The 25,041-nt window shown below is 35.2% G+C and overlaps 1 protein-coding gene across 1 annotated transcript in view; it reads right to left on the reverse strand.

Moving 5' to 3' along the window:
• LOC106870799 (G protein-coupled receptor dmsr-1-like) overlaps positions 1-25,041 on the reverse strand; it is a 386,450-nt gene that overhangs the window by 318,441 nt on the left and 42,968 nt on the right. The window contains exon 2 of the mRNA XM_089353532.1: positions 6,328-6,376. The gene's annotated coding sequence lies outside the window, so the exon portion shown is untranslated. The remainder of the gene's footprint in view (positions 1-6,327; positions 6,377-25,041) is intronic.

A 25,041-nucleotide genomic window follows, 5' to 3' on the forward strand; every position in this document is an offset into this window, starting at 1 on the left:
ATTATCTATAATATGTATTTGGAGCCCATTTTTCTATTTAAGGTTTTCTTCGATATTTTTTTAATAGGGTGAATCTGTATTAAATTTATTTGGTCTGTGAATTACGCATCATTGACCGTTAATTGAAACGACTAATCCATGGCCCTTATTTGAAACAACCAATCAAACGAATCCATGTGTTTTAAATTTTATATTACTTTCGATTGCATTGTTATCCTTTCTCCATTTCTAACAAAACTGTCCGATGAACGGGAACGTGAAACTCAGAGTAACGGTTTTTTTGTTATATTTCTGCTGCTTTTAAATAAAGCATATTACTCTACCTCTGGTATTTGAGTACTCTTTTTTCCACCTTGTTGCACATTTCATGTGCTTACTCCGGTATATATATACATATATACACATGGTAAGAAGGAGATAGATAGATATAGAGATAGAGGTAGATAGATAGATTGATAGAGAGCAAGAGCGAGAGTGTGAGAGAGAGAAAGAGAGAAAGAGAGGTAGATAGTGTGTGTGCGAGTAGTTGTGGAGCTGAACTGTGCAGCATCGTTAGCAAATCATTTTTTAAAATTGTTTTACACGTTGCACCTCGAGTGTGTTGTGACATCGGTTTGAAAGTTTTGTACCAAATGATTCTACCGTAGTACTTATGTCAAGACTGGTTCTTAATCTGTTGGATTTCTTTGCTGAACTACAAGGTTAGAGAGGTGTAAAAAACCCTGCATGGGTTGTGAACTGATCTGCCAGTGTATGTATGTGAGTGTGTGGGGTAAAAGACATATATACATAGCTGCGATATCTATGAACAATCCCTATATACCAGTCCACATTTTGCCGACAGTGTGATGCAAATTTAGGTTCTGGCCATCCTACTTTTTTCTTTTATAAGATATAGAAGTTAACATTCACAGCTATGTCAGTACCATGGGGGTGGCATACTGGAGGTTTTCACAGACATTCCGTCGTGATTTCTATCTTTTTAGGCTCGAGAGAATTTTTTAATTGCTTGTTGAAATTCTTTGTTAAGGAGACGATACTGGCAAAATATTTATTATTTTTTCTATTAAATCGAATCAAATAATCAATATGATTGTCTCTTATTTAATTTCATTAGCCCACACTAATTAAATTTAAATTGAATGTACAGTATGAGAGCATGTTAAAATAGAATGTAAACATCTGGAAACAAATAAAGAGTGAAATATTTGGCAAATATATTACATTAAATATTAAAAAAAACATATAGCTCATACTTCGTTCCAGGCTAGTAGGTAGAGTCATATGTATCACATAACTAAAATATTAAGATATATTAGATAAATTATAATATAAGTTGGCTATATCAATTAAAACTAAAAACGAAAATTAATATATGGGGGTGCAAAATAACACCTACACTCCTAGAAAGGAGAGCTAAAATTTAACTTTAAATTTTAGCTCTCATATCTAGCAATTGTAGGTGCTATTTATTCCCCTCATTTATATATATATATATGTGTGTGCGTGTGTGTGTGTGTATGTATGTAAGTATGTATGTATTTATGTATATGTGTGTGTTTGCTTTTTTATGTCTATGTATATATATATATATATATATATATATATATATATATATATATATATATATATATATATGTGTGTGTGTGTGTGTGTGTGTGTGTGTGTGTGTGTGTGTGCATGTATGTGTGAGGCCGAGTGTAAGTCTATCTAACTGTCTGTCCGTCCCTCCCTCCCTCCATCTACCCATCCATCCATCTATCTATCTATCTATCTATCTATCTATATATCTATCTATCTGTGTGTGTGTGTGCGCGTGTGTATGTTTGAGTGTTTGTTTTGGGGGTTGTGATGAGTGCGGGCACATCTGAATGTACGCTAAACCTTATAATAATCTTAGTCTTAATCTTATGAATTTCATCCGTCTGAGTATTATCGAAATCATTTTTAGACCTCTTCAAGATAATGTCATCATGTGCGCTGATGCTGTTTCATAACAGACAAGGCCAATGTCTTTCATGCAGACATTATCAGAATTTGAAATATGAAATTTAACCTTTATACGTCAAAATACATTCTTTGAATGGTTCATTTGTTAACTGTTTCTCTCATCGCACTGTAAATATACTGGGGCACGGCCTTGAAGTGTTTACTCGAAAGAGCTTTATTCATCGGAAGTTAGATGTTTATTGTTGCTTGAGTCTAGGCTACGTCGTCTCTGTATATATTTTAGCATTGTGCAGTATTATAATTGCTACTATCAGTAGTATATAAGTAAAGAGATGACGTAGCCATTGGTTCTCATTTTGAGCTCATGTTCGCGTTGTTCTACCTGTCCACAATAGAATATGAAGTGGTATGAACACATAAATATACGATATGCATTAAGAATGTGGGCAATATACTCGTCATAGTGGGTACACCGGAAGACGTAGTGATTAAAATTAAGTCTAGAAAATAATTCAGACCGAATATTTCACCATCCAGAAGAGTAGAAATAGAACTACGCAATACAATAGCGTAATATTTACACCTAAACATACAGAAAAAAAAGTTTATGCATACATACGCCATTCATTGACACGAATGACGCATTCGAATAAATTTCATGTAGATAAGTCTACACAACGAAATGTCCGTAGTAAAATCTTAACATAAAGAACAAAACCATTATATTATCTTCTACAAACTAGATTAGCTGAAAAATCCACAGAAGGAAACAAACATTAAACAACTGTTATTCTAACAAACAAATACACCAAGCTTAGAACACTATGGGAAGAAATACAACGGAACAAAAACTTCAGTCAGTAAAGCTATTAAAAATACATAAGCTACATATAAAGTGTATTATACGAGTGAAATACAAACTATAGAATACATTAATTTATTATTAAAAACACCATGAAATAAAACACAAAATACATTGTAATAAACTACAACAACGCTAAAATTATGACTGTTTTTCTCTGTACCAAACCAAAAGTATGTAAATCGGTGAATCAGCCGCAAATGACAAATGTGATTTATAAATTCTATTGTAAACGGAAAAGGTGTAAACTTTGTGGTTGTAACTTTATATTAACCATATAAGCATGACACTCCACTCCGTCTGTTCCCTTATATCAAGGAACAATTGTATTGCTTTAGTATTTTTACAACAAACAGCACGAAACAAAATTAGATAGTAAAACTTTAGTTCAAAAGGACATTTGAATTCTGTAGAATTCGCACAAAAAGAGACGATTAATAACAGCAGTAATACCAACCAAAATACACAGAAGAATGATAAATTAAACACAGACAGAATACACATGTTAAAATAGAAAAATAACTTCTGACAGGTTTCGTCTGAACCTAAAGGCTAACGGTCAAAAAGAGGTATACTCTCACACACGTACATATACATACTCACTGACATACACTGGCATGTACTTCCATCTATCGATGCATGCATATATATGTATATATATATATACACACACATACACGCATATATATATACATATATATATATATATATTTATATATATATATATATATATATATATATATATATATATATATATATATATATATATATATATATATATATATATATACATGTGTATATATATATATATATATATATATATATATATATATATATATATATATATATATATATATATATATATATATATATATATATATACATGTGTATATATATATATATATATATATATATATATATATATATATATATATAATCATAAATATACAGGGATTAGCAATTGAGTTGCTTCTCCAACATACTGAAAATTCAGAAATAGCAGTCAAAGAACTACTGATTCCAAACTACAAATTTTTCTAAAACGGGACTATTTGTGACGCACATGGAATAGATTTCTTTGAGGTGAGGTGCCTGAACTCGCTAGCCGATGAATTCGTAAGTGCCTTTCTTATCGTTGATTTTTGGTGTCGCATGGCCAAAAATTACCGTGAATTTTTTTAGAGACACTTTCAAATTTATCAGAATATTTGGGCTGAAGTTTGGAATAGTGAAATTTCCATTCACTTAGCCATGAAACGATTCGTATCCAATTAACTAAAGGCTTGGTTTGTTTACGCTTTTCCCTCCGGTTTTTCTTCTATGTGTGCCATAAATATCGCCGTCCGCTTTAGAGAAAAATTTGTAGTTTGGAATCAGTAGTTCTTTGACTGCTATTTCTGAATTTTCAGTATGTTGGAGAAGCAACTCAATTGCTAATCCCTGTATATTTATGATGATAAATAGTTCTACCGATAAAGGTTTTTTTCATACTGAACTACTTGGCAAAATTGTTAATTATTAATTCTATTATTAATTGACAATTCTCTGCCCTTATTCTTGTATATTTTATATTTGATATCTCTAAGTTAGATGGTTAAACCGTAAATCCTTCCACACGGGACTTTTTCATACGGGACTATTTGTGACGCACATGGAATAGATTTCTTTGAGGTGAGGTGCCTGAACTCGCTAGCCGATGAATTCGTAAGTGCCTTTCTTATCGTTGATTTTTGGTGTCGCATGGCCAAAAATTACCGTGAATTTTTTTAGAGACACTTTCAAATTTATCAGAAAATTTGGGCTGAAGATTGGAATAGTGAAATTTCCATTCACTTAACCATGAAACGATTCGTATCCAATTAACTAAAGGCTTGGTTTGTTTACGCTTTTCCCTCCGGTTTTTGTTCTATGTGTGCCATAAATATCGCCATCCGCTTTAGAGAAAAATTTGTAGTTTGGAATCAGTAGTTCTTTGACTGCTATTTCTGAATTTTCAGTATGTTGGAGAAGCAACTCAATTGCTAATCCCTGTATATTTATGATGATAAATAGTTCTACCGATAAAGGTTTTTTTCATACTGAACTACTTGGCAAAATTGTTAATTATTAATTCTATTATTAATTGACGATTCTCTGCCCTTATTCTTGTATATATATATATATATATATATATATATATATATATATATATATATATATATATATATATATATATGCACACATATACATACACATAATACATACCTACACGCATGCACGCACACGTGCGCGCGCAAATATACAGCCAATGTAAGCATTCAGAGAATGTGAGTCGATTTGGTAGACGGAAACTGAAAAAAGCCTGTCGTATATATGTATATGTGTATATGTGTGTGTGTGTTTGCGTGTCTGTGTTTGTCCCCTCAGCCAACATCGCTTCACAACCGATGCTGGTGTGTTTACGTACCCGTAACTTAGCGGTTCAGCTAAAGGAATTGGTAGAATAAGTACTAGGCTTGCAAAGAATAAGTCCTTGGGTCGATTTGTTCGACTAAAGGCGGAGCTCCACCATGGCCGCAGTCAAATGACTGAAACAAGTAAAAGAGTATATGAAATGAGTATAACTTTTCTCGTATGCCACCCGCGTCTGGATTGTTCACGACTCGGAACAGCTGAAACTGGAGCGAAACTCAGAGAAATGTATCAACTCCATATACGTATATATATATATATATATATATATATATATATATATATATATATATATATATATATATATATACCGTTAAGTTAAATGTTTTTAAGAGATAAATTTTGAAAGCTGCATTCCCTCGCTTTCAGTAAATATGTTGCTTATTTTTTGGTAGTTTTTGAGTTATTTAGTCCCTCGAAGCGTGAGGCATTACTACTCAGTTAATGCCCTTTATATAAATTATTTATATATATTTATGAAAAAATGATGAATTTTTTTCATTATGAAGTTTTTTTCATTATTTTTTCATTATGAGGTTTTTCCACGCTGACTACTTGATAAATTCTTATAAAGAATTTATCCTATATTATATATATATATATATATATATATATATATATATATATATATATATATATATATATATATATATATATATATATATGTATGTATGTGTGTGTGTGTGTGTGTGTGTGTGTGTGTATGTGTTTGTTTGTGTGTGTGTGTGCGCGCGCGCGTGTGTATTCCATGTTTTTCTTTAATTATTTGAAGTCTTTCTCGAAGGAAGGAGCCGGTTTCTAAAACGTCCTTGTGCTGCAACATAGATAACAAACCAAATTCACACTTTGAATATTGCGAGCGCGCGTTCGTGCGTGTGTGTGTTTGTGCGTGTGTATTTCTTTATATAAATGTGCGTAGTTTTGTTAAGTATATTAATGTGTTTACTAGCATTTTCATGTCTGTGTATGAGCATTTTTTTTTTTATGTTTGAAAAAGAAACTAATCATCATAAACCATTATGTGTTATACTTTGTTTCGAAGAAAATTATTTTAATTACCATACCTGTTCCATGGAATCTGTCTCTATTTCTTAGATATTATTCTCTCAATACCTGTAAAGAAAGGAAACATCAAATATCAGATGCCGCATAGTCTTAGATACTGAGCAAATCTATAGCATACAACATAAATATCCTATCGTATATTTGTTATCAAGGTCCTAAGGTATCAGAAAACATTCACCTCTTTCTTTCAGATACATATTTTTTACAGAGGAAATGATGTGTGTTGAAATTTACATAATAGAATGGTGTCAAGGCGGTGGGCTGGCAGAAACGTTAGCACGCCGGGCGAAATGCTTAGCGGTATTTCGTCTGTCGTTACGTTCTGAGTTCAAATTCCGCCGAGGTCGACTTTGCCTTTCATTCTTTCGGGGTCGATTAAATAAGTACCAGTTACGCACTGGGGTCGATATAATCGACTTAATCCCTTTGTCTGTACTTGTTTGTCCCCTCTATGTTAAGCCCCTTGTGGGCAATAAAGAAATAAGAATGGTGTCAGGTTTTAGCTCGTTCAGGAAAAAGTAAAATTAGACAGCTGAAAGTTCCAATTTTAGAATGGACTTTTCCAACTGCATCTGAATATGGTCTGCAAAACCTGTATTGTTTTATCAGATTTTATTTTTTACCATTCCTTTTGGTGACGTGAATCCGATTCACTGGTAAAGTGTTCCACTTTCCAACCCATAATCAAATGTTATTACAGTACCTTAGAGTGACGCATTCACTCTTAGTATTCCATTACCAATCAGTATGGAAAATAGTTATATCAGTATAAGAGAAAGAGAGCAGATCTCAGAATGCAGCAGAAAGAACCTCTTGCCGATTATGCAGCAAATGTGATAAAGAAGACAATAGGTGCAGGAAGTTTTTGATCATTACTTCCAACGTGCTATGAAGAACCGTTTATGGTTTAATACCACAAGTTCTAGTGATCGATAGACAACGGATGCGGCTACACTCGGGCACTGCTTTGAAAGGTTTAGTCAAACAAATAAAACCCGAGACTATTTTCTAACTATTGTATTTATTCAATCAATCTTTTTTACCAAATCACCACGCTATGGTAGGGGACAAGCAGAAAAAAAATGCACATACACATTCATTTATACAGGGTCAGTATTTTATATTTTAAATCTCCAACATGGGCATTGTTTGTTTTTGATTTTTGTCAACACTTGTTCCTCCAGCGTTCGCCACCTCACCTCGCCGTGGCTTAGCATCCCCTCCTATTTGTTTTCACTGTCCTGTTTTAGCTACCAACTTTGACTCTCCACAAATCCCAAATTCTATTTAATTTGCTTTGCGGGAGCAATAGTTTGTCGAAGGCGCATCTTGACGTAATTGCTCACAATATGGAGTAGATAAAACGGCCGACAATTGATGAAGGGCCGTTCTTTATGTTACTTGTCATGTTTTCCATTTGTTTCTTTCGTTGTTCGCGATATGACTGAACGCCACACATCCCTTTCTAAGTAAGTTTTATCTTATATATAGATATACACACATATACACGCACGCACGCACGCACACACACACACACACACACACACACACACACACACACACACACACACACACACACACACACACACACACACACACACACACACACACACATATATATAATAGCATAAGATATGCCAATTCCACTGAAATTTATTTTGGTATAGTTGCATGAAGATACACTAAATAACCATCATATCCTCACCCAAATGAGAACGAAATTGCGCGATCTTTATAATACCATGTTAGTATCTATCTATCTATCTATCTATCTATCTATCTATCTATCTATCTATCTATCAATCTATCTACCCATATATCTATCACTGTATTTATACATTATATATGACTCAATGAAACAAAATATGAGTTAGGTTTTCTGTGTGACAGTAGTGTCTCCGAAAGAATATATTAACAACAAAATACAGTGATATTCCATTCTATGGGTACATTTGAGATTTATTCTTTCCGTTTATATATTTTGCATAGAAATCAGTCCTAGCCAGAAGCAATTTGAAAGTAGTTGTAGACCACTGTCAGCATCTAAATACGGATTGTAATTAATGTGTCTTAGGCAATTCATGTTTGTTTAAGTGTGAGAGTATTTACAAAAGCTTTTGTTACATATGGTTGGTTATGAGCAAGAAAGAAAGTCGATGTGTGTGTCTCTGTATACACGTATGCGTTTTGTGTAAAACTATGTGTGAATGTATATCTATATATAAGTGCGTATGAGTCTTTACATCCTTTAATTATTTTTCTTGTTTCAGTCATCAGACCATGGCTATGCTAGGACATATGGAATCGACACCTGCACTCGTTTTGTTTCAAGTACTGCTACTTATTCTATCGGTCTCTTACGGGGATATAACCACACCAACACCGGCTGTTGTGTACAGTCGGAAACGCAAACATACACAGACACACACACGCACTTTGATTCGTATATATGTATGTATGTATATATATATATATATATATATATATATATATATATATATATATATATATATATATATCGGGCTGACCAAAGTGGATTTGGCTGACGAGAACTCAAAGAAGTCCGTCGAATGTGCATTATTTATATATATAATGCACATTCGACGGACTTCTTTGAGTTCCCGTCAGCCAAATCCACTTTCGTCAGCCCGAGGCTTTAGTAGAAAACATTCATCCAAGGTACCACGCAGTCGCACTGAACGCGGCACCATGTGGTTGGGAGGCAATCTTCTTACCACACAGATATGCCTGCGCCATCTATATATGTTATTTAAGAATAACAACTGAGTATCTACAAAGCGAAATATTTAATAGAGATTGTACAGACATATTTGCTATAAACTTCCTGTTGGTCGAAATGTTGCACTCTGTATACAACATTGTAGAGACTGTTACAAAGAAATTGGAATCTGAGTTAACAAGAATTTTGTAATCTATCTATCTATCTATCTATCTATCTATCTATCTATCTATCTATCTATCTGTCTGTCTGTCTGGCTGGCTTCTGTCTGTCTCATGTTTGTCTATCTGTCAGTCCTATTTACCCATCTCTTTTACTCTTTTACTTGCTTCAGTCATTTGACTGTGGCCATGCTGGAGCACCGCCTTTAGTCGAGGAAATCTCCCCCAGGACTTATTCTTTGAAGCCTAGTACTTATGCTATCAGTTTCTTTTGCCGAACCGCTAAGTTACGGGGACGTAATCACACCACCATCGGTTGTCAAGCGATGCTGGGGGACAAACACAGACACACAAACACATACGTACACACACACACACACACATACACACACACACACACACACACACACACACACACACACACACACACAGATATATACATATACACGACGGGCTTCTTTCAGTTTCCGCCTGCCAATTCCACTCAGAAGCCTTTTGTCGGCCCGAGGCTATAGTAGAAGACACTTGCCCAAGATGCCACGCAGTGAGACTGAACCCAGGACCATGTGGTTTGTAAGCATGCTACTTACCACACAGCCACTCCTACGCCTACGCCTAGCTATCTTTCTTTTCCTTTCTCTCTCTCTCTCTTTTGTGTGTATATATAGAGAGAGAAATAAAGAAGAAAAGAAGGAGAGACAGAGGAAGATATAGAGAGAGTTAGGGAGCTTCCTATTAAATTCGTGTGGTCGACGTTATCAAGAAAATATCTAATATTTGTGCCCTGTCATGATTGTGTTTCAAGCATGGAAACCGGAAGTGGAAGGCAAAGAAAGCTAAAAGTACTGAAGTTTTTACAATTGTTAGAAGTTCAATTAATTAAAACATTTATATCAACCACAAAGCATTGCAAATTACAATGGAATTTTTTCCAATACTTCTTAACGCTTAATCGATTGATTAATTATTTCAGCATGATCGATCAAAAAAAAAAAATAAATAAATAAAATTAAAATATTGTTTTTCTTATCCATTCTCGGTGCGGTGTTATAGAATATTTTGTCCGATAAGTCATGTGATCGGAAAATTTCTGTAATTATTTCTTATTTATTTACGTCTCTACCGCCTTCTATGCTTCACCTGCTATCCGTGTGTCTGTCTATTTCTCTCTTCCTCTCTGCTTATTATCTGCATGTGTATGTGTGTGTGTGTGTGTGTGTGTGTGTGTATGTATGTATATATATATATATTCTTTTAGTCTTTTATATGTTTCAGCGATTTGACTGCGGCCATGCTGGAGCACCGCCTTTAGCCGAGCAAGTCAACTCCAGGACTTATTCTTTGTAAGCCTACTACGTATTCTATCGGTACTTTTGCCAAACTGGTGGGTTACAGGGACGTAAACACACCAGTATCGGTTGTCAAGCGATATTGAAGGACAAACATAAACACACACACACCCCATATATATATATATATATATATATATATATATATATATATATATATATATATATATATACACACACACACACGCACACACACACACACACACACACACACACACACACACACACACATATATATATATATATATATATATATATATATATATATATATATATATATATATATATATATATATATATATATGTATATATATATTTGACGGGCTTCTTTCAGTTTCCGTCTGGCAAATCCACTTACAAGACTTTGGTCGGCTCGAGGCTATAGTAGGAGATGCTTGTCCAAGGTACCACGCAGTGTGACTGAACTTGGAACCATGTGGTTGGGAAGCAAGCTCTTTACCACACAGCTACTCCTGCGCCTATGCACATATACATTATATATACAGACTTACATATATATATATAATTTGTGCTGGGTATGTATACACTCTATATAATAAGTCAATATGTATTCGAGAGTGAGTTCCTGAGTGCAATTTACTTTAAAGTGGCTTTATTCTAATTTTATTGCTTTTACACTATTACTTTTTTCTTCATATCTTGGCATAATTTTCTTGCAATTTCTTGAATACACCACCGTTGCAAAATCAATTCTCAATACATCACCTCTTCCTCTTCATTCATAAAAGTTCACTTCTTATCTTTAAAATTATCCGATTATATCCTATGCTATGCTGTTATCTCGCTATAATAGAGAGAGACAGCCTGATTGTCGTAGACAATACAATGTTAACGACTTTCTTGTTTAAGTAAAATTAATTAATTAATCAATAAATCGATTAAACGTTTAAGAATAGGAGATATTTCAATGTAACTTGTTATAATTTTGTGTTAAATGGTTGATAGTAATGTTTCAAATAAATAGAAATCTAGCCAATTATAATGATATGTTTGTTTTGATTTCTGTCTTGTTATATCGTATTGTCGTATTTTAATTTCTTGTATCAGACTTTGAATAATGTCATACTGGGGCATAACACTCTTTAAATTTTAAGCCATTATATCAATCACAGAATTTTGCCTGACAGGTTGCCAGTTCCATACATACATGTATATACGGGGGTCATCGAAAAAGGTTTCCGTGATTTGAAAATGGAATAACTAAGTCTGTATTAAAGGTATGTTATTTATTTATATACCGAAACACACAGAAAATCTTAAATTTTTCTTACATTACTTAGTAGGTTTCGATATGAGCATCTTAGAAATAGTCAAACTCCCTCCAGGTGCGCTGAATCATATTAAGATTCACAGTCGCTATCGCCACGTGGATTCTCTCTTAAATGTTGCAGGTCCCGGATTTTTTCTGCATAGACAATGTTCTTAAGATAACCCCAAAAGAAAAGTCCATAGAAGTTAGGACAGGGCTCCTAGGTGGCCACAAAACAGGACCATTCCTTCCAATCCAACGGCCAATTTGAGAGAACACATAAATTTCTAGCAAGTTCAATTAACTAGCGCCCGTAATTGTGTTTTCTGCAAACATAAAAGGGCCCGCTACAGGATCTTGCAGGAGTCCACACCACACATTAACCTTGGGCGAATCACAGACATACTAGAAAACTCCATTGGGTGGTTGAGCTCCCCATATCCAGCTGTTATGTAGGTTAACACAACCATTTATGTGGAATGTTGCTTCACCACTACATAAAATTCTGGTAATATAGCAATCATCGTCATCAATTTCCCTCAGCATCGTTACAGCAAATTCAACGCGTTTCGGCCTATCTGTTTCCTTAATTTCATGTCTCAATTGAAGTGTGTAAGCATGCAGCCTTAGGCGTTTATGCAGAATATTTTGAATTGTTGTTTTAGGCATACGAAGTTCCAAACTGCGTCGAGTGATGGACTTCTTAAGGCTACGCAAACATGACAGTTTAAAACGCTCCACATTCTCTTCTGGTGTGCGTGGCCGGTCTGGAGATTTCTTAATGTTTACATTTCCAGTTTCTTTAAACTGGTTAAACCAATGAACAATGGTTTTGTCTGTAAGTGATCTCGTCCATAAGTACACCGAAAATAACATTGCACTAAAAAACTGACTTAAACTCAGCGTGCCACAGTACACACTGCGCTTTCTGCTCTACAATCGCCATGATTGCAATGGAGTGATAGATAGATAGATAGATAGATAGATAGGTAGATAGATAGATATAGATATATACATAAAAGTATATATATATAGATACACACAGACACACACACACTCATATATATATATATATATATATATATATATATATATATATATATATATATATTTATATATATATATATATATATTTATATATATATATATATATATATATATATATATATATATATATATATATATATATATATATATATATATATATATATATATATATATATATATATATTGTAGTATATTGCCACTTAAGTGTGGCTGACCCCTAGGGGTGGATGTTACTGTTGCTTTTAGCCCCAGGAGGACATCTCCTCCAGCTGGCTTATCGACACACGACTGTGTCCTGTTTGCCAAGGGAGTTATCCCTCTCACCTCGACCAGCAGCACGAACGTATCCGGATTTCAGGGTTATTTCCCTTCGTCGGCGTTCGACAGCTGATGACCTTGGTGAGAGAGACAAAAACCTGGCAAACCTTATATCTTCTTTTCCAGTGAAATTCTTCACTGATATTGAAAAGGTGAAAACAAGCAATGTTAATTCTCTAAATGAAGTATTAACAGTAACTGCACGATAAAGTGTAGTATATTGCCACTTAAGTGTGGCTGACCCCTAGGGGTGGATGTTACTGTTGCTTTTAGCCCCAGGAGGACATCTCCTCCAGCTGGCTTATCGACACACGACTGTGTCCTGTTTGCCAAGGGAGTTATCCCTCTCACCTCGACCAGCAGCACGAACGTATCCGGATTTCAGGGTTATTTCCCTTCGTCGGCGTTCGACAGCTGATGACCTTGGTGAGAGAGACAAAAACCTGGCAAACCTTATATCTTCTTTTCCAGGACACAGTCGTGTGTCGATAAGCCAGCTGGAGGAGATGTCCTCCTGGGGCTAAAAGCAACAGTGACATCCACCCCTAGGGGTCAGCCACACTTAAGTGGCAATATACTACACTTTATCGTGCAGTTACTGTTAATACTTCATTTAGAGAATTAACATTGCTTGTTTTCACCTTTTCAATATCAGTGAAGAATTTCACTGGAAAAGAAGATATATGGTTTGCCAGGTTTTTGTCTCTCTCACCAAGGTCATCAGCTGTCGAACGCCGACGAAGGGAAATAACCCTGAAATCCGAATGCGTTCGTGCTGCTGGTCGAGGTGAGAGGGATAACTCCCTTGGCAAACAGGACACAGTCGTGTGTCGATAAGCCAGCTGGAGGAGATGTCCTCCTGGGGCTAAAAGCAACAGTAACATCCACCCCTAGGGGTCAGCCACACTTAAGTGGCAATATACTACACTTTATCGTGCAGTTACTGTTAATACTTCATTTAGAGAATTAACATTGCTTATATATATATTATTTTGTTTAAAAGAGTTCCAACACTGTCTGTTTTTTATGTTTTATTTATATTCCTGCAGAACCAATGTGGGGTATAGAATATGGAATATACAATATATAATATAATATACAATATACAATATAAAATAAAATAAAATAAAAATAAAAATGGATGGCACCATGAAAGAAAGTATTGAATGTACATGAAATATTGAGTGTTCAATATAAAGGATCAAATATATAAATATAAATATATAAAGGCGACTCGAGTTTCAGGACTATTTCCCTTCGTCATGGCCGGTATGACAGACTTTAACATACATATATATATATGTATGTATATATGAATATAGTCACAATGAAGATATTTAATTCTCTTATAAGGATATTAATCGAAGATACCCTGGTTTAATATATAATATTTTGTAGGGATATTTCTTAAATAAATATATCATATAAAATATCGTAAAATATCAAACATTATTTACGAGTTAGAAAACAGAGGTCTAATGGATACAAATCATTTTATTAATTATTAATTATTTTGTTAATTAATCAACATATTCATCTACAATTGTTTCATTTCACAAACAAAACTGCTAATACAAAACAATTGTAGGTGAATATGTTGATTAATTAATAAATTAATTTGAATCTACTAGATCTCTCTGTTTTCTAACTCGATAATATATATATATATATATATATATATATATATATATATATATATATATATATATATATATATATATATATATATATATACATACATACATATATATATATATATATATATATGTATATATATATATATTCAATATATATTCACACACACACACACACACACACACACACACACACATATATATATATATATATATATATATATATATATATATATACATATACGTGCATGTGTATGTGTGCAAATGTGCATGTATGTTTGTGCATTTGTGTGTGCCTGCATATATGTGTGTGTGTGTTTGTGTATATGCTGTTTACTATCTCATTGTTATTAGGTCCCACGAAAAAGTACATCATCCAGTGAGAGATAAATTTAACATACACTGAATTTAAATATGAGCTCCTAATATGTTCCTGGCGTGGAAATAGTAATTCGGCTGATTTATACACCATATCTTCTGATTCTAAGAAATTATTCAATATCGAATTCACAGCATACCTAGTTTTATTTGTGCATCCGAGTAAGTACGTTGGTTTATGAGAAAACATGGGAGAACACAAGAGAAAGGTGAATGCAAATTTGGAATGAAACAGAACTGGACGAGAAAATAAAAGACATATAAAAAAACGAACGAAAGGAAAGAAATCCAAGACCTGTTTTTCATTTGACAGTCTGGAATCATGATTAATATAGCAGGTGTAGAAGAGTTCAACTATGAGAAAACCAAATTATGAGATGTAGCATGCCTAATTCGGAAAGGGTGGTGTAATCGAGTTCGACAAAAGAAATTTGCCCATGTGCTTGCAATTGCTAAAAGTTTTAGATCAGGAATTAGGTAGTGTGGCAAAAATTTGGATCTAAAAGAAAGTAAGGTTTTCGGCTACACATAACTTGCATCTCTTTGATCCATTTATATATGGTGTGGATTTCTCCACTTGAGTGTATATCGTATGCAGACGGTCTTCAGATCCCTAAAAGAGCAAGCCATATTTTGTGACTTTATTCTTGTCCATATGTCGGAAAGAAACCTTGTGGTTTGTGTACCTGTTTCTAAAATTGGTATAAAATTCTGGGCGTTGATAAATGCCAACAATAACTCAGAGCATCTCGTTAAGGGGTGATGGCAGTAATCACCACCGTAGATATATATATACTCTGTACGTAGAATACAGTTACTCTCAAAATAGTTTCATTAAGCCAAACATTTCCGCTTGTGCGTCGCTCGGTCAGATACAGCAATCGTCCACGAAGGAACGACAATATCAAAGCTTCAATACATAAGATTCTATAGGTGTATTGGTCTCCTCCGTGATTTTTTGTCTCAAAATAAGACGTATGTCTATAAATTGTGGGAATAGATTAAAATTGGGCCACGGCCAAGTTCCAGTACATTGATCCAAATTTTAAGTGACCTTATCCTAGTTTTTCTATCACCTATGTGTTGTCGATAACCGTTTAATTAATGATATGCCTGCTTGACTTACTTCTCGTAACACATACGGCGTAGTATACTATAAAGATGCCAGATGAGTAGGTTAAATTATCTTTATGTTGACATTTTGTGAAGTTTTTATACAAAAATCCAAACCTTCAGACAATTAATAGTTTCAGCATGCATTTTTGAACTGTTGTTTTCAATGCAAAATTCTTTGTAGGTAATTAAACTTCTGCTACTTTTAATGACTTTTTTAATTGATTTGTTGGCTGAAAAGAATTCTTCTCATTCTTGGATCGTATTTTAAGATTAACAAGAGTTTTGAGAGACCGCAAACCTCCACCAAGGTAACACCAACGTTTTCTCAACGATGATCCAGAGATGATTATTAAAATGAGAATATCTGAAACAAAATCGTCTGCTCTCACAAACGAGAATGCTAAATATGAACTCGACCGCTCTAAAAAATGAAGTAAAAGAAACGGAAAAATAATCCAGAATCCTTGTCCGGTACCAGGTCACTTCCAAAATCTAATGAATTCATGCCAGTCATCAGGCCAAACATCCCTGAATCTATCGAACCTATCCAGCAGTTCTCCAGATATCTTGTTCACGGACAAACAAACAAAGAAACACGACTGAAAATACCTCCGCCTTAGCGAAGTCGGAGGTAATAACTTTTGATGAATATTGATAGGCTTAAATGTTAAAAGGTAAAGTGGAGCATTTGAAGTTTGTAAATCGTAGATATCTGTTGCCTCTGCACACTCTGATTAGTTATTTTAATGAGAGTGCATAACATCTTTCAGTTGAACTACCTTTTACTTCTGTTAGTCTTTTCTCTTCAGGTTTCGTATTTGATATGAAAGTATATATTATTTCAATTAGTTTGAACGGAATATTGGGTTTCCCATATTTTGAATGATATGAATTACAGAGAACACATTGCCTCGAGTTTGTTGGCTTTTAATATAAATCTATCTCACGCATATCCAGGATTTTTTTATAGCCCATATGTTTTTGTAAATAGAGTAATTTATCTTTGCTATACACTATAGTAAATTGGATGTTATTGTTAAAACTGTTCATGAGTATCTTAATTTCGGTAATTCTATCTAAGCCTCTTTTTTCCCCTTTAGGTTAAAGACCATCATATAAATATCTTCTGCAATCTCCTTTTAGTAAATGCAAAAAGTAATTTCCATATTTTGGCCGAGATTATCTTATACTTTTATACCATTTTAGCACAATACAGTTAACTTGGTTCCGATTGTTGTTCCATGTTTTAGCCTGTATCTCTCTTGGTCAAAATTAAAGATGTTAGATGTAGAATTAGTTGACGTTTTCAATAATATTTTTCCTATGTAGTTTGGCGATCTGTTTACATACCATTATTAGAATTTCATATTGTTCATTCGTTGACTGTTAAACACATCTCATGAAGCTATAAATGTTTTATCTTTCGCCATACATAAAAGTTTATAAGAGAAGACTTGGATAGGTTATCACTTATGTATCTCTGTATATGTTTCAAACATGGTTTCAGTAATATATCTAATGTTCTAATCAATTGATGGGTTTCACAGGAAGTACTTTCCGCTACTGGTCTTCATTTTAATGGAACATTTAAAAACGGGTGTCAGTTATTTACATGCATCTCTTATAAAATTACATTCGTAGATTTTTGGTAATCAACATTACTTGTACTTGTCTTATTAGTCGCAATTCTTATCGATTATGCCTTTACTGTATAAATTGGTTGGAACAAGTTTTTAAGTACGGATGACGCGAGAATTTATATTGCAGCCTGTATCCATTATAATTATAACACTTCCTTTATCAGTTTAAGATAAATTCGGAATCAGTTTTCAATGATTTAATATTTTTCTCATTCTGTTGCTAAAATTAGAACGTATATTACTTTTCCAGTAGAAAATCGAATGTAAAGTAAATTATATGATCAAAGAAATTAAGTTCTCTATTCCTGTATATTGATATATCATATTTGCTTTCTTTCAATATAAATTCATCGTCGTCTTTATCAAACAATTTCTTTGTGAGTTTTAATTTTTCGAAAACAATTTGGTTGAGATGCTGTAAATTTATGATTCTTTGCGTGTTTGATTCTTCTTTTAACTATTTTTCTTTTTATTAATATAAATTTATTACTTTTTTATTCTTTTACTTGTTTCAGTCATTTGACTGCGGCCATGCTGGAGCACCGCCTTTAGTCGAGCAAATCGACCCCAGAACTTATTCTTTGTAAGCCTAGTACTTATTCTATCGGTCTCTTTTGCCGAACCGTTAAGTTACGGGTACGTAAACACACCAGCATCGGTTGTGAAGCGATGCTAGGGGGACAAACACAGACACACAAACACACACACACGCACGTACACACACAAACACACACACACACACACGCACACACACACACACACACACACACACACAGACACACACAGACACACACACACACACACGCGCACACACACACACACACACACACACACATATATACGACGGGCGTGTTTCAGTTTCCGTCTACCAAATCCACTCACAAGGCTTTGGTCGGCCCGAGGCTATAGTAGAAGACAGTTGCCCAAGGTGCCACGCAGTGGGACTGAACCCAGAACCATGTGGTTGGCAAGTAAGCTACTTACAACACAGCCATTCCTGCCCCTGTTAGTTTTCTTACGTTTTGATTGTTCCATCTGGTAAGCATGTTCATTTTGATGAATCTAAAAAGCATCTATCAAAGTTTTAGATTGCTGGATATGATAAGTTTTTATATTCATAGTTGCGAGCACCAATATTCAGTTGCTTTTGTTAGCATTTCAAACATATGTTTTTCCTAAAATTTAATTGTTCTCTCGTTGCGAAAACTGATTAAATATTGATTTTTTTTCTTTTGGACAATCATTGGTTTTCTTATTCTTCAGGTTGTGAATCTATATCAGGATCATGTCCTCTTAATTTCAATATCTGCGGAACTTTTGACCATCATCTCGTACTGAATTTTTGCGTTTGAGACTTATTAACCCTGCATGCATAAACAAAAATGTGATATTGTAGGCGCTCGTCTTTGCCTGTGTGTTTGCAAAATTACTAGAATACGGCTGAACAGATTTTCACCACATTTAACAGAAACTCGTTGAATATTAGTTTGATTATCTTCAAAACTGACAGACGGGAGAATCAAATTGTTTTCTTTTCTTTGTTACATATGCATAAACAACAAGCAGGGGGAAAAAATTCTTGATGTCATTTTGCTGAAATATGAATTTCCCTGAGAATATATTTATTAAATTAAATTTGGTTTTACCCTTGTGTGCGCGCAGGGTATCCATCGCCCCTCTGATGCCATTTTTTTTTGTCATTGTGGTTACTTTAGGACTTTTGATGGTAACATTATTTTATCTTTCTTCCTGAGGGGTTCTCCTAAGGATATTCCTTCCGAATTTCCTCTTTGTATCTGCAGAACCGGTTGGAGAAATATAATTTCTTCGGTTTTCTACATTCTTCTTTTTATAATTTATAAATATTTTCAAAAACCATTCTTTGATAATACGACATATACTTCTTATCATTTGTCATAGACTACTCTATATTAGTGATGACCATAACCTGAATGGTTCCCTATCCATTCTTTAGGTTCAAAAACCATGTTTGCTGCTCTGGTTTGTCTTGTAAAGGTTTTGAGCTGGAATATTGTTGGAAGAATTACGTGTGTTGATTCAGCTATGTTTTATAATTAACTTTATTGCTATTCTTGACCATATAACAAAAAATGCATAAACAAAAGTTCTTAAAGCCCAAACACACACGCGTGCATGCACACACACAGACACACATACACACACGTACATACAACCCCACGTACATACGCACACATACATATATAGAAAGCGAAAGAGGAAGTGAGAAAGAGATATTTGTAAAAGACAAAATTCCGGAACATGGGATCTGGTGTTTTGTATTCTGATTTCAAATCCCACCATGACCTCAACCGCTACGATTGTCAAACGTCGCTTGGTTTAACATTTCAATCTAGAAAACACGGCTGACCTAAGAGGAACCAAGGCCGTTGCAAAGCACTTGGACTCTGTTTCATGATACCCTTCTATCTCTTTTCCAACAGTTTCGGAGGCCTTATAAAGGGTTATGGACGTTGCCTTCTCTCCTGAATGAAAGATAGAAAATAGGACATTCGACTTCAGTATCTCAAGCATGTAAATATATAGTGCGAAATTCTTTGAGGAAATCTGCCCAGAAAGTTAAATGAAGAGAGAAAGATTAGTAGTTTCATTAAATGGTTCTGTACGAGTAAACTTTTAGAGTAGTAATGTTAAGTCGCAGGGATTGTAAATACATATACAGAGAAAAGATAAAGATGGATAGTTACATAGATTGACAGATAAATTGTAAAGATAGACGGTTAGACAGACGGACTGATAGAGGAGTTTTAGATAGAGAGATGATAGCTATAAAGATGGAAATAAGGACGTATAGATAGAGTGGGCGGAGCGTTAGAAAGAACGGAGAAACAATTAGCCAAGCAGAAAAGCTGATTTGATGTCTGTAGAAAAATTATCGTACCAAAATAATGAACTGTACAGAAACTTTAATCAATGAAATGTTAATCTAACCAGACATTTCCATGGTCGTTGTTACTTTTGTTGTTGTCACATTTAGCTCCAGGTCAACAACAGTTAAGGAGACTTATGGCTAAATATATTCCAGCCAGGATCACACTGGCTTTTATAACAGTAGTTTAATCAGATCACACTGGCTTTTATAACAGTAGTTTATTCAGATGGACGAGTTTAAATATGGTTACGTGTCGTTTGAAGGAATTTGATTAATGTTTCATTTAGTCTGGATTTTAGAAAATCCGGTGTTTCCTGCGAGGTATTTGGTTCAAAGGTCAGTTGTATTTTGATGGCGGGCGGCTTTAGTTAAGTTTCTATATGAATGGTCTTTTAGATATTAAGTGCTTTGTAGTTTATATATCTTATACAATAATACTGATATAACTGTTCCTACTAATTATTATTTGACTGGTTTGACTGATAAGGATATATATAGATATATGTATGTGTGTGTGTGTGTGTGTGTGTGTTGGCATGTATATACAATTCTTTATTGTTCCATCTAGGGAATATGATATAATTTAATAAGTCATACTACAATGAGGAAAAGCAAGTTGTATGGTTTGTGTAACTAACCATTTCATACAAACAGTCGCAAGTATAAAACCAATATAACACACACGGACGTTTATATGTTTGTATATGTGTGTGTGCGCGCGCACATACACACACACATATATATGCACCACACATACATATATACACACAAATAAACATATATATATATGGATATATATACATGTATACACATGTATATATATATATATATATATATATATATATATATATATATATATATATATATATATATATATATAGAGAGAGAGAGAGAGAGAGAGAGAGAGAGATGTATATATGTCTGAGAGACGTATGAATTAGATAAAACTTTTTCACTGCAGTTTGTCGTAGAGAAAATGTTCTCGCTTACGACAAATCAGGGTTCTTCTAGCCTCTCTCGGTATCTGGCGTTAAAGTCAGCTAACGAGATCAAAATACATCTATCAGTCCAATAGGGAGCGTAGTGAATTGACTGGATTTTTTCACATCTTTCTTAAGCGAAATGGTTTTTTGTCTTCTCCAAGACAAACTGCACTGAGAAACCTCACAGTTTCATATATCTATCAAATATTTAAACTGATCTTGATCTTCAGCTCTTGTATCACGCTTCACTATTTTCACGCGTCACTGTTTCACGTGCCTATATACTAGCGAGGGTCAGGAGTCCGTTTCGAGGAAAATGTTAGCCTCCCTACTAAAAAAGTAAGATGGCATCATTCGACAGGGCGCATTGAAAATAGCGTTGTTTAGCAACATCCGATAGTCTGATCGATAAAGGGCTACACACAGACGCGCACGCGCATATATGTGTGTGTATGTGTGTGATTGTGTGTATTTACATATATGCATGTACATATCTATCTATCTATCTATCTATCTATCTATCTATCTATCTATCTATCTATATATATATATATATATATATATATATATATATAGACTGTGTCCCTGTCATTTTTCCTCGCCCCGCCTTATTTCTTCTATCCTTCTGCCTCTACCTCTCTCTCTTCTCTCCCCACGTGACCGGTGTTCGACCAAGCCTGACCTTTCTTTCTTGGTTCGGCCGCGGTTTGTGCAACATCTATATTGCTCTCTGTGCCTGTGAAATATTCTATCCCTGCCGTAGGGCTTTACTTCCACACACGCCAGCTTAATTTAATTCGTCCTTAGTCGAAAGACACCTGTTGTTATGTCCTGTTATTTGTATTTGTGTAACATTCTCCGTTTTTTCCGTCCTTGTTTTCGTATACATTCGCTGCTTTCTTCCAAGGAATCTAATGCTCTTAGCTTAGATTTACCTTGGGGTTGGCCAGATTGGAGCAATATTGAATACAACCAGCCGAAATTACAAAGATAATATGGAACTGGACTGAGGAAAGAAAACTCCGAATGACCAGTCCTCGCTTTCTTTGTATCATTTATCTGGATATTTTGTTGTCCCTTTTTTATATCAAGTAACTGTCTGGATATTTTGCGTCCTTGTTCCATTTTGTATTTTTTATGTATAATATATATATATATATATATATATATATATATATGTATATGCATATATGTATATATAAGGGTAAAGACCATGGAACTGCACCTAGAAAGTTTACCTCTGATGTACAAGTCCAGCGCCAGGTTGCTTATGGATATGCAGCAGCCACCCATGCATATATCCGCTTTCCACACCACTGATGTTATTCAAGGGAAACCTAGACGCCGATACAGCTTGGCAGCAGTGACGTCATAACTCGTGTGAGTTTCTGAATCTCGGCCCACTCGGGATTTGAAATATCCTAGGATTATGACTTTATCATCGACGGGGGTTCCCTAGAGCAATCTGCACAGGTCTGAGTAGAACTTGTCCTTACCTGCTGGGTCTGCTTGTAGGGTCGGAGACTAAACGCCGAAGATCGTGACGCGCCACTTCTTTTCCAGATTGAGGCGCATGGAGGTGATGCGGTCAGTGTGATATGCTGGTAGGGTTTCCAGCGTTGAAGCAATGGTGTTTCTTATTACGAAACCGACACCTGAACGGCATCTTTGTGATGAGGGTTTGCCTGGCCAATATAGGGTGTATATTCAGCACCATGTTCTTTCAAGCTGCCTTCAGCTGGGAGTCAGACTTCACTAAGGGCGGCGATATCAATTTCTAGCCTGGACAGTTCATGTGCAATGAGAGCGGATCGGCATTCTGGGCGACTTCTGTCGTCTGAGTCAAAAATGATTCCGACGTGCCAACATGCAGTCTTCAGCTATTTGGCAACATTTGAAGGGTGTTTGGAGTCTTTTCTTTTTGTATTTGTGTGTATTCGACCGCTTGAAAAAAATGCCTGATGGTCGTGGTTTGCCACCTAGCTGAATAGGAGACGAGCTTTCTTTAGGCCACCGCCTTTTCTATGGCCCTCTCCATGTGGAGCAAGCGGTGCTCTCCCTAGATAAAGATGCTTGGTCGTACGGGATGCTGTCGACTGATGTTGTCTTCTCCGAGTCAACACCAGGCGACAGTTGTCCCAAACTGCCTGCATGCAGGTTGAGAGCTGCAGCTTCCAGTGACATCTTTCACCTGCCATTTTCGCCCCCTTCTACATCGTTACAAGGCTTGGAGATTTGTGATCGTGGTCGTGGACGTGGACAGATCCTTCGTCCTACACGATGGAATTTTAAGGTGAAGTGCATTCTGCGCAGAACTGGCCTAACCCTTTACACCCGGAGTTTATCTGCTGAGGCCCAGCAAGCCGGGACGACGGCAGACAGGTCCTCGGGTCGTATGTTTTACATCGGAGTGTCCTTCTTCTAGACAGGCTGCCGATCATGGCTAACGAGCCCCATCTGCTCGGAGCAGCCTGGTGAGACTGCGCTAGACATACGTAGTAGTCCTCTCCTGATGGTTTAGACCAAGTGGCACCACGAGGAGGTCGAAGTGAGACTTGGGATTTGCATAACTCTTTGAAAATTTTAGCCCAGTATGTGCTCACCCAACCAGCATCTGGTGACTATGTGGACCCCCATTAACCATATATATGTTTCTACATGTATATAAACATACATACATACATAGACACACACACACACACACACACACACACACACACACGCACACACACACACACATATATATATATATATATATATATATATATATATGTGCCGAGTTATCCAATTTTCCCATAGCTACTAATATCCAAATTCTTCCGCCCTCCTATTATGCCTTGTGACAACATTCCTGTTGAGCAGCTAGAGCATATTACACGAATTCATTCACTGGCGATTTGTGGCAAGGGGCTGCATTTGATGATACTCCACTGCATACAAACACTTATGCAGACACACGACAGTCCTCCGAAGTAATGCAAAAATGGGCATAACTTTTTCATTAATTAACATAGGTTTATTTTCAGATTGAATATGTTGGTACATTAATTGTCCCTTACAGAATTCTTCTTCTTGCTATTCTAGAATGGAAGAAAATAATGGGTTCCAAAACGATGTAAGGTCCCCACATTGAGTTATTCACGAAGATGACACAGGCTGTCTGAGA

Source organism: Octopus bimaculoides, chromosome 6 (assembly GCF_046866305.1).
Source record: "Octopus bimaculoides isolate indiv1 chromosome 6, ASM4686630v1, whole genome shotgun sequence".
Classification (NCBI taxonomy): Eukaryota; Metazoa; Mollusca; class Cephalopoda; order Octopoda; family Octopodidae; genus Octopus; species Octopus bimaculoides.